This window comes from Ictidomys tridecemlineatus, chromosome 8 (genome assembly GCF_052094955.1).
Source record: "Ictidomys tridecemlineatus isolate mIctTri1 chromosome 8, mIctTri1.hap1, whole genome shotgun sequence".
Lineage (NCBI taxonomy): Eukaryota > Metazoa > Chordata > Mammalia > Rodentia > Sciuridae > Ictidomys > Ictidomys tridecemlineatus.
In genome coordinates this window covers 152,285,544-152,297,352 of record NC_135484.1, presented here as the reverse complement: position 1 = coordinate 152,297,352, position 11,809 = coordinate 152,285,544, and the positions used below count along the sequence as shown (strand labels likewise).

Sequence of the window (11,809 nt, the reverse complement as noted above, 5' to 3'; positions counted from 1 at the left end):
GGCCGGCGGCACGGGGTCAGCAGGGACAGGGCAGAGCCTCTCCTCCTTGGGCAGCCGAGCAGCCGGGCACACCAGGGAAATACAGTGGCCACCGCACGTTTGGACGTGAGCAGAGAAGGTGACAAGGGCTCTCATGACAACTTAAAGGACAAGATTTTAAAACGCAGGAGGATGCCAGTCCAGTGGCCAGAGGGCCAACAAGGCCTGCTGTCGGCATCCAGTGGTGGGCGGACTAGGGAAGGTCCCTGGGTCTTGTCCCGGGTCCCTCTGCGTCACCTTTTTATTTCTTAACCAAGGACCAGGATGAAGCCTGAGGAATATCTGTTCAATATTCATATGAACAATTAAAATCCAATGTCTGTGCGGTGCTTTATCCTCTCCCTTCTGTCCCCACTGTCTCTACATCCAGTGTCCCTGACCCTCACAGCTATTCCAAAGGGAGTCAGGACGTCCACTCTTCCATTTTGGAAACGAGGAAACTGAGACCCAGGGCAGTAAAGGACTCGTTTGGTGTAACAAAGCAAGAAAATAGCAGAGCTGGAATTCAGCCTCAAGTCTCAAGTCTCAACTTTACATTTTTGACCAAAATCTGAGACAGGCAACAACCAGAGATGCAAGATTCAAAATAAATAAATAAATAAAAATCTTGACAAGCAGAAGGGAGAAGCAGGATCTGAGAATCGACTTGGAGCAGGGCACCGGGGTGGGGTCCCCGTTCACACGGAGGTCCTGAAACACACCGTCTGACTTACAGGATGGCAAGTTAGCTCATCCCACCAACCTGCATTTTGTAATTCAGAATAAAAAGGATTACAATTCTCCCTTCTCTCTGTAGGTCACAACCCACTGGGTAAAGAGATTTATCCAGCAGATGTGATATTTAAGATCCTTTCAACCTTGGGGCTCAGTATTCAGGTGTAAGGTATATGATGGCTAAATAAACATATTTTAAAGTGAATGCTAACAGCTCCATCGTATGATCACTAGGACATCACACAGGGAAATAGATCAGAGAGCCTAAATCCCAGAATGCCAAGTTTATGGAGTAGTTATTTTAAAAAAAAGTTCACAATAGCCGTGTATACACCACACACAATCTTAGCACAGACTCCCGACCACAGGGGTCCCATCTGAACAAGGTATCCAGCACTACCTGGAGTACAATATGGAAACCCAAGGGACATTCTGGACACCAGGAGGCAGAAATGGGGGAGCCATTCCCAGGCCTTGGCTGCTCTCCACCCTCTCCGTGAAGTTCTGCCCAGCTGCATCTTTGGGGTCCCTGCAGAAGGAGATGCCTGGAGGTTCTTGTGTCCAGAACTTGTGAATCTTCCTAAGGGACCTGCTCTCCCTTCTCATTTTGACCAAGTGCCCCAGGGCATGGATTTCCAAAGGCAGGAGAAACTCCATCCAGCCAACCAAATGGAGGGGTATGGCAGCCTACCAAGACGGCATCAGAAAATAGGCAAGATTCTCCAAATAGCGCAGGAAATCCATATTTAAGCATATGCTCCATTTCCTATGCCAATAGCTTCTAAACTTGTCAACCTGTGCCTGCCCTCTGGCATCCAAACAGAATACAGCTCGCTCGCTTCTACTTTGGTACCAAAGTTCCTTCTAACTAATCCGCAGCTACTAAACTTTTGCCTCCTAATATCCTCAGAACTTTGAAAACCACTTTACATGGTACCATCTTCTGCTGTTCTCATCTTGAAATGTCTCCTCCTCTTCTATTTCTGACTCTTCCCACGAGTTTCCTTGTTCCCAGCTTCCTGTGATCAACACCCAGGGCGAAACTCATTAAGTAAACAGGCTGCCCCAGAGGGGGCGGGGGAGGAACTAACTAAAACCCACACCACCACACCCGCTGCTCCTGGTGTTTCTCCAGGAGGGGGAGGCTACAGCTTACTCCAGAGCGGTTCAAATACCTCCTGCTGGGACCTGGGCAGCCTCTCCTGCCATATGCACCCGGTCACCAGCCAGTGCCTCTGAATGCCAGCGAGAATCTGCAGATTAATGCCACTCCTCCCAGCCGCAGACCTGCCACGGCTTTACTCCTTTTAACGTTATAGGAGCGCATCTCAGTCCCCTAGTTTACGGTCTGTGCTGATTTTCCTGATGGCAGCCTTACGCCCACCAAGACAGAGCATCCAGACAGCAACCCCAAGGGCAATGTAAGGAGAGTTTTCTGATTATGTCATCCAACAGGAAGCCTCACAGAGACTCTGGGATTAATGTGTTTTCCACTGGAGCTGGGCTGGAGGCAGGCCGGAGGGAGTCACTGGAACAGGGAGAGGGAGGGAAAACTGTCCGTGGAGGTGGCCTCTGTCACAGGACAGTTAGAGGGGCCACTCACGGGTCCCCGCGTCCTCAGGCCTCCGAGCGAGCGGATTCCGTCTGCGGCAGCGAGCAAGCTGTCTGAGCGCACCCCACCCAGAGCAGCTCTAAGCCATGGCAACGTTCTTGCTCCAGATGGCATGGAAAATAATTTATAAATGACAAAAGTTCAAGGAGTGTGTGCCAGCTGTTCAGCCCCAGTTCTCTGGCCACCCACTTCATAGAACTGAGAGCTTTCAATCAACTCCCGGCTCTCGGAGGGCCTTCAAACGGCCCAGAACATGTGTACAATATGTTCTCAGAGTGAAGCTGGCCAAATAGGAAAGATTAGAAAATCAAGAGACATAAAAATAGAAAATAGAAATATACACTTGTTTTGTCCCAAATCGTAATCCCCAGCAGGGACGAGGAACAAAGGACTTGGCATTTCTGAAGCCACACCATGAGACCTCCTCGTAACCTCCCAGCTTCCTTGCCACGCCATGAGAAGTATCTAGAAGCCCAACGATGCCATTTCAGTGCCCAAGATGCCATTTCAGTGAGGGGCCCTCAGCCTTTTGCTGTCCTCTTTCCTTTGCTCCTCCACACCCTTATATTCAGAAAGTATCTTGGCCCGGTTAACCGAGGGCCAACGGCCACTTGGGAACCTAGCACCCCTCCCCACCATTTTACATTTCCATTCTGAACACCTGAGCAAAACAAAACTTTAAAAGTCCACCCTCCTGCAAAAAGAAAGACTTTCCTCCCCTTTCTTCAGGAAGAGTGACGCAGGGACTGTGCGAGTCCTGGGAAACCACTGAACCCAGAGGTGAACAGAGAGAATCGTACCAACTACGCCCACCCTCCAAGCTATTTAAAAACCTAACTGGCCGAGGCAGCACACGCAGCCTAAGCCACTTGCCACTTCCAGAAGAGCCGATCTCAAGCACGGCAACCAGCGTCGCTGAGGTTGTAATTTAAGCAGAGAGAACTTAGGCTCGCCAGTGTGGTGAGGTCCATCTGCAGGACTGACGCTGGCAGGCACTCTTGATTGACTACAGAAGCTTGCTGAGTCTCAGCCCAAGAGAGCTCTGGGGGTGGGGGACAGACTGTGAAGGATGATAAACAGGAGGCTGAGATTCTATCACTGGAGGCACCCACCCACCCACTCACTGCCGCTTTAGGCTTTTCCATAAATAGCTCTCTTAAAGGAAGGCTCATGGGAGGACTCGGAGGTGATGTGGTTGTGACATACATGGGGGTCTGCTTAAAAAAAAGAGAGAGAGAGAGAGAGAGAGAGAGAGAGAGAGCATGCTTCATGATAAAACTTATACCTATAGCACACCATTTTAAGTGAAGATATTCATAATTGCAAAAGACGTTGAAGAACAATCAGAGCCAGCCAAATCAAAATAACAAAATGGTTCACCAAATTCATTTTTAATCTCACAGGAGCGCTTGGTGGTGGCCTGTTCTTTTAATACCATGGAACTCATTGTTCAGTTTGTACCTTGTCTTTTATGTAGTGTTCATCAGTGAATGAGAAACAGAAGAGTTAGGAGAGAAAATGGATCAAGCCATCCAGAGGAACACGGAAACCAATCATCTTCCATACTTTTTAAAACACATATATTTTCTGTGTTTCCTAGCTGTTACTACCGATAACAAATCAGCAATGCAGAGTAGAGGTTTTCTTAACAAGTAAAGGCATTTGGACACCAACCCAGAGCTGGGTAGCAGATAGAGAGATCTGGCAAGCATTAAAATTATGCTGAAGATACTCTGAGGATTAAATTTCATACCAAATGAAATTGTATTCACTGTGCAAAATATCTCCAGTTAAACAGATTATTCAAAACTTGGGACTGAATACATTCAATCAAGCTGTCAAAAAACAAGGCTCCATTGTCTCCTTTCTTTGCCTTGAGGAACTTGGACAGACAGCCACCAGACAGGGCTCAACTCCCTGGCCCGCAAGGGTGAATTTCTAGAGGACAGTCTCCTGTCTGCAGAGTGAACTTTAAACAAGTCGCTCTGTAACTTAAGATTCCCTGTGTTCGATTTTATACTAAATTAGTCTGAGTTTGAGGCTGCTTCTCACCCAGTTCATCCATCAAACGTACAACCCATCAAAACCAGCACCGCCGTCGGTGTATTTAACAAAATGATGATTATCCAGAACACAGAGTTGGAAACAAGGTAAAATCACAGTGGTCTTCGCTGTTAGGTGTTGTATGGCGCAGGACATAAGGAGCAGCCCTCCCAGAGTTCCCAAGCACACTCCGTACCCCAGATCCTCGTCCAGCTATGAGGTCTGGCGGGTGATACCCGATGCATCATGTTTTCATCCAAATAAACAGAGGATCAAAAGCAGACCATTAAAACGACCTGGAGCGCCGCTGTCCCGCGGAACTTTCTGCAGTGATACAAGTGCTGCGTACCAGCCTCTCCACCCTGGCTGCGCAGCCACCAGACACCAGACATCTCAACTGAGGCCACCGCCACCGAGGAACTGAAGCTTCCGTCGGCTGTGCTTCTGTTTCCTTGAGCACCCTCATACTGGACACCAGGGCTCTCGGGGTCCAATCGGTAGGAATAAAAAAGTGACCACTCAGCTTGGGGGTGGAACAGTCGTGGGGGGCTCTTGTCAGCCGCGCACAAGGCCACGGTGTGATCCCCAGGGCAAAGTTAAAAAAAAAAAAATTTAAAGGAAAAAAAAAATTTACCATTGAACCCTGGCTCCAAATAATGTTAAGATCCTGAAAGAAAAAAAAAAATTGAAACTAGAATTACGATCCATCCTTAGAATAAGGTAAAAGATCTAAAGGTCTGCATCTTAAAATTCTGCTCAGTTGATTTTCTGTAAACTAGACTATTTTGCACACCACATTAGGATGTAAAAACAGGCAAGGAATCGTGTTGAAAATGGGACTCAGGCCACCCCGTGAGTATTCAGGAAGGTAAAGTACCACTGAAAAAAATATTCGTTTTGCTCTGTGGGTACTACTGGTCCCTGTCTTTAAGAATGGAGAGCTGAGAGCTCCTGCCTGCGTCTAGCACTTCCCAATCTGCATGCTCATACCTCGACAGACACAACAAGGAGCTGATCCTGTCAGGTGTAAACAGTGTTTTCACACTTCCTATAGAAGTGCGCCTTCGTTATCATTCAACATTTAATTAAGTCAAAACACCAGCAAAGATCTGGCTGTGAGTTGCAGCACCCGCTCTACCTGCCCCAAGTGACAGAGACAGAGGTGGATCCCCACCCTGTAAATGGTATTCCTGTCCGACACCTGGCATCGGCAGGAACGAACACAGGGCCAGCAGCCCACGATCAGTGGTCACCTGGACACACTGGTCAGGCTCCACAACCCTCCTCTGCAGGCCAGGCGGGACCACATCTCAGTCAGCCTCAGCTGGCTTCTCTGACCGAAAAACGGGGATAACAGCACGACTCAACGCTCCGTCAGCCCTGGGCAGAACGTCCCGCGAGCAGAAAGCAAACAGTAGGTGTACGCTCTACTAACCCCAGGAGCATGATGAGGTTATCTTTGTCCATTTCAAATTACAAGATCTCTGATGCAACCCCCACCCAATTTCAACTCATTCTTGGCTCTGCATGAACAGGGAAAATCTTATTATCCAGTTTTGTTTTGTTTTGTTTTGTTTTAACCACACAGGACAGGTGAGGCTCAGATGCATCCTGTCCAGATGCTCAGGATGATGTCGTCTTCAATACAGAGAAGGAAACAGCCACTTTACCCCAGCAGTCTTCCAACTCTCATAAACATGCTCAGATGTTACCGGACACTCGTTTTCTTCTGCAAGAGAGATTAATGAGGCAAGAAGTGCCCATGAAATCAAGATTCTAAAACGTGATAAGCTGAGGGGACTTCAGAGGCCACGCAGTCTATGCCCTTGGTTTTGTTTCTGGATACCTGGGCTCTAGAGGGTAAAAAATGGACGTTAATATTTACTTAGAGGTCAGTAGTTCTGTGATCCTCGTATTGGTTTACTGGAGCCCTTTTAAGTGATGATAGCAACAACTACAGCAAATTATAATGTGTACGTGAAAATGCATATCGAGCATGGACCGTTATTATTAAGGGCAAACGGGGTTTTACTTAAGACATAAATGGCCCAAGTCAATGGTTTGAATAAACACAATGGTTTTAAAAACATTGTCTTCAAAAAAAGCACAAAAGATAAATGTATTAGTCTGTTGGATATTAAAGACAAGTTCAATGCTTAGAATTTTATTGCTTTAGTTTCTCAGCAACTTATTTAGAAATTGCACTCATATCCTTCTCCTTTTCAGTAAGAACCTAAAGCTACATTTGCACTTGCCCTAAAGGGGGTGGGGGGTGGTAGTCCCAGTGTTCACTCTGGAATCACGACGGACGACTAAGTGTCATTTGTACAGGGCAGCCTGGACTCCCGCGACCTCCCAGCCTGTCCCGCAGTGGCCGGGCGGCACAGAGCACTTCTCAGCAGCACAGCAATATGCACACCATGGTGGGCCAGCAATGAGTGCAATGGCCGGAGAGTCTGGAGGTGGGCGGGAGGAGAGGTCACGGAGACATGGAGGCGATTAGGGCCGACAGGGTGGGCCGGCTCGATGTGTAGTTCCACTGTTTTAACACACTGGTCTTGAATGGGAGAGAATGGAAGAGTAACCGAGTGCTTGTTCTGTCTACCAAAGGATAGAAAGGATGGCTTAGGGGGTGCAGGTCTCCTTGGGGTTACAGGGACACAAGAAGTGACCAGGAGAAACAGGCGAGGGACCCCCGTGGCCAGGAGGAGACGGAATCTGTGCTCACTCAAAGCAGAATAAAGAGGCCCGAATCAGGGGTGTAAACGCAGATGGAGGTCCTGCGGTAGGCTGAAGCAGGAGCAGGTTCTGGGAGCCCAGTGACGGACACCAAGGTCAATAATAGGGCGCCATAAAGAATCATCCCAGGAAAACCTACCAGATCCCATCAAAGGAAAATTTAACTCTGTGGCGTTGCTAGATCTGTCCCCAAAGTCGTGTCTCCTGGGTTTGCAACCAAAGCCTATGGAGGCAGCTTCTCCTCTCCCACGAGACCGCCTAGCTGGTGCTGGGCAGAGTCTTCTCCAGCTGTTTCCTGGTGCAGCTGCTGGGGATTCTGAATGGCTTAAGGGCCGGCGCCTCTGTGTGAAGACTGAGTGTCCACTCAGAGGCCTGGAAACGTCTGTCGGGCTCTCAGTCATCCTGTGGCATGGGCCTTGCTTTTGTAGAGCTTATATCCTAGGACAGAAGTAGGACAGGACACGTAAGAAATTAGCCAAAGAAGTGAAAGATAATGTCAAAGAGATTAAAGAGGCGAAAACATAAAAGTGACGTGCTAAGAGTGACAGGCAGGGCCGGACAGGGCAGGGCCGGGCAGGACCAGGCAGAGCCAGGCAGGGCCAGGTGACTTTGGACAGCATGACCAGAGAAGGGAAACCTGGGCTGAGAAGAACAAGGTGCTCTGGACACCCACAGCAAAACGGACCCTCTGGTGTTTCTTTAAAGCAAAACAAATGTTGTTTGAAGAAATCAAAGGGGAGTGCAATGAGCTAAGCTCTGGTTTGTGCCAGGCACCGTGCCCACCACCTGGCACTCATTAGGCCCCTGGTCCTCAGCACGGGTCTTGGGCTCCCTGTGACTGCTCACACTTGGACAGGTGAGAAGAAAGCCAGGTGCACGCAGGTGAGGCCAGCTGCCCAAGGTGGAGACAGGACAGTCACCTCCAAGTCTGTCCAGGGAGGGGTTGAGAAGCAGCCTGGAAGGAGGTTTGGTGAAGGCAGCAGCAGCCTGCGTGGGGGTGTCGGTGACCAGAACCCCACAGAGACAGAGGCAGGTGCTGAGGAAAGGCCTCAGAGCCAGGGGCAGGCAGGACTCGCAGGTGAGACGGCGGCTTCACCCTGAGCCTTGGGAGAGGGCTGCGGACGCTCAGGGGAACACGTGGCTCAGAGGCTTTGGACAAAGACCGTGGAGTGCCTTGGATGTGTCAGCTGATGAGGGCAGGGGGGCTCGGGACAGCTGGACACTGACATCGTGACAGGTGGGTGGAAATATGAGCTTCAGAGGAAAGGGGAGGAATTGCCCGGCCCTGGGCAGCTCAGAGCGTCTCTGTGCCGTCCCACAGAGTGTGGCATCCACGTTGGCTCCAAGAGCCCGTCCATCTCTCTCTAACCTCAGGCCACACGGAGCCACCCCCCAACATGACTCACCCCAGAAACACACAGAAACACACACACACACACACACACCCCCACGATGAATTTAACTTTAAGTAATGGCCCTATTACGGAGAGTCCAAAAAGACATGCAGAATGACATTCTGCTGGGATTCAAATGCATAGTGTTAAAATGCTGTGAAATCACGTGGGCTTCGCTTTTTTTTTTTTATGTCATTCAATTGATGTCATTAAGAGAGCAGAATTAGTCTTGTAATCATTCCCCTCTGAGTTTGGCTGTCTGTCTTTAAAAAAAGAAAGAGCACTCACTTCTGTCCCAAGCCATCTTATTGAGGGGGAAATTAGTTGCGATAAAGACCTCAAAAGTCATGTCTCAACGTTCACATGGGAAGAGGGAGAAAACGCACGTCGGTAAGGACTACGGTCCCTCACCACACCGACCGCCCATCCGGAGCTCGGAATCCGGTGGCCACACCAGAGAGGGCCAATCCCTCCCCTCCTGCCTGGGCCTTCACCTGGCCTACCGCCCCAGCACTCTGCCAGCACGCAAACGCGCGGCTGGCTGCTGTTCTGTGCCAAGAACACTGTGAACTTCTGAAAGTCAGTACCCACCACAGCCACAACACAGGGGCACAGCTGTGAAAAGACCAAACGCGAGCTCACGCCATTATTAACCAGAAACCAACAAGATGCGCAGGACATCCTCTTCCCCTTCTATCTTGTGACTTCAGCCATGGAATCCTCTTTGTGAGCCGCACAAGAGTCCAGTTTTCCTAACAAGCAGACCTTCCTTTAACTCCACGAGGGAAGCCCGCAGAAAGCCAGCCTGTCGGGGGACCGTGGTGTTGTGGACGCTGCTTGTTGGCAAAGGAAGTGGACCAGGGATCACACGACGTGGCTCACGGTGAACTTGTCCCCGTTCTGCCTCTGTGACCCTGAGGGCGCATCTCACCTCACTGAGAAGGACTTTCTTATTTACAGTGTGTTGTGGTACCTGATATCACCTTTAAGTATTTATCTGGTATTTTGTACCAGAATCAATCCGTGAGCAAGAAGTATACTACATTCACACCTGTTCAGTCCTGTTAAGATCTATAATGACTTTAGAGCCATTTTATGAATGTCTGTATCATCTTCATCTTTTATGGGTTCCGAGGGCGGACAAGAATACTTATGTGTTCGTCAGCTTTCTGTTGCTATCATGAAATACCTGAGAAAATCAATTTATAAAGACAAAATGTTGACTTTGGCTTAGAGTTTGGTTCCAGCCCATGATTCCTTGGCCCCACTGCTTTGGGACCACGACAGGGCAGGAGAAGGTGGCAGAAAAAAGCCACTGACCCCGTGGCCCAGAAGCAAAAGACCATGTGGAGGTGACTGCAGCCCTGTGACATCCTTCAAGTGTATCAACGCAATGACCAAAGACCTCCCGCCAGCCTTGCCTACAGCCTCGGGGCTCACTGCTCCCCAGGAGCACCCTGCCTGCGGCCACGCCTGGAACACGCAGCCTTAGGGGACGCTGGCCACCCACATGCCAGCAGTGTTCTCTCCCCGTGGGGAATCATTTGTGCTTCAATAAGGTACACAGAAGATGATGAGCTAAATGGAGAGCAGGGAAGCTACTGTTCTAAAAAGTGACTTTCAATTTACAAACGAGTGTCACCTGCGTGAAAATGCGATTTTAGTTTGAAGCACCTAACGCGTGTATTTATTTCAAAATTCATATGGAAAAGCCAAGTGCACAGACACCTAAGTCCACCTTGAAAAAGAAGAAAAACAAGCAGGACCTACTGTACCAGATGTTGCATTAAAATAACGAGCTTTATTAACAAGACACTGAACTCCAGTTTTTAAAAAAAAGATCAGAGGGTCAAAGTGTCCCCCCATGAACTTGAAGAAAAAAGATCACCCTAGGTTCCCGCCAACCACCCGAAACACAGGAACTTAATGGAACGGGTGAAAGACCTAAATGTAAAAAATACGATGATAAAGTCTACATTAAAAAAGGCAATTTTTATAAAAGATAGAGAAAAATTTACTTTGCAAAACTCCCAAAGTAAAATATTAATGAAATGAATTACATCCAAATTAAAGAGTTCTGTTTGATTAAAAAAAAAAAAAGAAGAATATACTGGACAGAGTTAATAGAAAAGTGTCGGGTGTGGATGAGGCTGTGGTTAAAGTACAAAAAAGCTTCCAATGGAAAACTGTACAGTGAATTTAAGGAAAATTTGCATAAGGAAAAAAATCCATAAAAGAAGCATATGAAGAAATAATAAAATTCATCAACAATCCGATGAGAGGAAACTAAAACAAAAAGATGTTTTACAAGCAGTATTCAGAAGTAGGAACACCAGAAACCTTACAATGCCGAGTACTGGTGGGAAGGTGGGTATCTACCCCCCATGCTGCTGCTGGGGCCTGAGTACATCCTGGGTGAAGCCTGGGGGAAGTTACTTGCATACACATCTGCGCTGCGTCCACACGCACCACGGCCCAGTGAATCGACTGTTAGTCCAGATCCCCGATTAAATCCCCCTGGTGCTTTCTAGTCAGGGGTGTGTGCGGGGTCAGACAGAGACAATGCTGATGCCCAGCCCTGGGGGAAGCGTGGCAGTACAACGTGACTCGGGCACACGGTAACACCCTGGAGCGCGTGGATCCCATGAACTTGGTGTACCCACAGCAATTCTGTGCCCTTGGAAACAGGGCAGAGGGGAGGAAATACTAAGAAAGAAAATGGGGTACACAACCCATATAAACTAAAATGCCGTCACTGTGAATGTAAAGTAGGGTGCTGTGTACATTTCAGAACATGCCCACTGACCAGGGCAAGCACTTTGAATGGTCGGGCTCTTGAATAGATAGAAAGAAGGGGAGTGTGTGCCTGCCAGCACGCACGGGTGCCCACATGTGCAACCAGCAGACGCGGATGTCTGTGTGTACACATGTGTCCAACAGGAGCCTCCCGACGTAGCACGCTGTCGTTTACGTGGAAGGTTCTCTTGATACTGACCTTTTCTTTCTTTCTTTTGGTTCTGGGGATTGAACCCAGCAGAGCATGGCCACTGGGCCACATTCCCAGCTCTTGATTTTTGGAGACAGGGTCAAGTTGCTTAGGTCCTCACTAAGTTGCTGAGGCCGACTTTCAGCCTCTCCTCCTGCCTCAGCCTCCTGAGCCACTGGGTTGACAGGCGGGGGGCCACCCCATCCAGCCCCTATTTCTTATTTTTTGACGCTGATCTCTGGCCTCTACATCGGCTGGCTGACCTGCCAACGGGTCACGACT

At 48.9% G+C, this 11,809-nt stretch overlaps 1 long non-coding RNA gene across 3 annotated transcripts in view; it reads right to left on the bottom strand.

Moving 5' to 3' along the window:
- Positions 1–4,005: 4,005 nt before the first annotated feature.
- Positions 4,006–11,809, bottom strand: part of LOC110598538 (uncharacterized) — a 234,546-nt gene continuing 226,742 nt past the window's right edge. For 2 of the 3 annotated variants that reach the window (XR_002484390.3, XR_002484391.3), the window contains one exon: positions 4,006–7,585. This is a non-coding gene — a long non-coding RNA (uncharacterized LOC110598538). The remainder of the gene's footprint in view (positions 7,586–11,809) is intronic. The other variant, XR_013425489.1, reaches the window with a different exon arrangement.